This window comes from Antechinus flavipes, chromosome 6 (assembly GCF_016432865.1).
Source record: "Antechinus flavipes isolate AdamAnt ecotype Samford, QLD, Australia chromosome 6, AdamAnt_v2, whole genome shotgun sequence".
Classification (NCBI taxonomy): Eukaryota; Metazoa; Chordata; class Mammalia; order Dasyuromorphia; family Dasyuridae; genus Antechinus; species Antechinus flavipes.
The window spans coordinates 217,416,455-217,417,989 of NC_067403.1; the positions used below are offsets into that span (position 1 = coordinate 217,416,455).

General features: G+C 39.5%; 1 pseudogene; it reads right to left on the bottom strand.

The window, feature by feature from the left end:
- Window positions 1-683, bottom strand: LOC127541523 (fructose-bisphosphate aldolase A-like; annotated as a pseudogene).
- Between the last annotated feature and the right edge of the window lie 852 nt (window positions 684-1,535).

Here is a 1,535-nt window from a genome sequence, read left to right on the forward strand (position 1 = left end):
CTACTTTGGGCCAGCAATGACCACGATGTTAGGCTTCAGCAAGGTCCTTTCCAGAAAAACATGGTGGTCACTCAAAGCTTTGTAGCCAGAAATTTCTCAGTGACATACTGAGAATACTTCAGATCATGGTCTCCATCAGGAAGGATCTCTGGCTCCACAATGGGTACCATTCTGCTGGCAAATGCTGGCATATTGAGCCAACACACTGGGATTCTTCATGATGGCAAGTAGTATACCCAGTGGTTCAATGCACAACAGCCCTTGGCAAAGTCAGCCCCATCTTTCTTATACCAGGCACAGGGCTCCCTCAGCCCACCAGACCTTGAATAGCAGTCTCACTATTGGTCCCTGTGAGGGGCACTACACCTTTGTCCACCTTAATGTCCATAATACCCCCTTTTTCCTTTATGACTTTGGGGAAGGGAAGGCCATCATCAGCTTTCTGGGAGAAAGTCTGATGGAAAGGGATAACCCCTAATACAGAAGTTCACTCCATCATCAGTCAGAAGTAACTACCTATAGAGGTACCAATTTTCTTCCGTATTCTCAGTTCCAATAGACTACAGTCGCTTTGCAATGCTACCAGTGGACTCATCTGTTGCCAAAATTCCCTTGCCCAGAGCAACAATTCAGTGAGCTACATCAGACAGTTCTTTCTTTTGCTCTGGGTATTGGCAAGACATGTTTTCCTCGACTTTGTTGGTAGTTTCTGACAGGAAAAAGATCTCTTATGGTCAGAAGCCAATCTTCTTAGCTTTCCAAAGCCGAACATCTATTAAATTCAGGAAGGGGCTGTGGTCATTGTTCTTGATGGCCTTTCCATCCCTTATTTTAGGTTTTTTTTTTCATGTTCTTTTTTCTGTGCTTTCTCATCTTTTTTCTAACTCACTTTCTTCTCCAACTTGCTTTCTACTCTCTTGAATTGACTTGGCAGTACCCACAGAGGATTACCCAATTGGTGCTATTTAAAGCTAAAGATGTCATATAGATAAAACAACCTGCCTAAATTCTGGCAGTCTCAGTTTCCTTATCTTTAAAGCAGAAAAAAAAAATAACAGCAACTAAGTCACAGGGTCATTTTGAGAATCAAATAAGCTAACATAAGTAAAGCACTTTGCAAACCTTAAAGTGGTATATAAATGCTAGCTATTATTGTTAATACTACCTTTCAGTACAAAATATAGGCTATGCTATTACCACAAAATCCAAAGAAGTGTTCAGAGTTTTATTACATTGACATTTGGCATCTGAAATAAATGGGAATTGTAAAACTTTTCATTTTTCAGATGCTTTATGGTATAATGGAAAGGGTCCTAGATTTGGAATAAGGAATTTCAACTCCTGATTCTGAGATTTACTAGCTGTGGAAGTGACTTCAGCCAAACCATTAAATCCTCTGAGCCTCAGTTTCTTCGCTGGGAAGATGGAAATAATAATTGAATTATTTATTATATAGAGCTCATCTAAGAAAAGTGCCTTGTTAGGCACTGAAATGCTATACAGTGATAAAACTATTTCATTATTTAGTATATTGG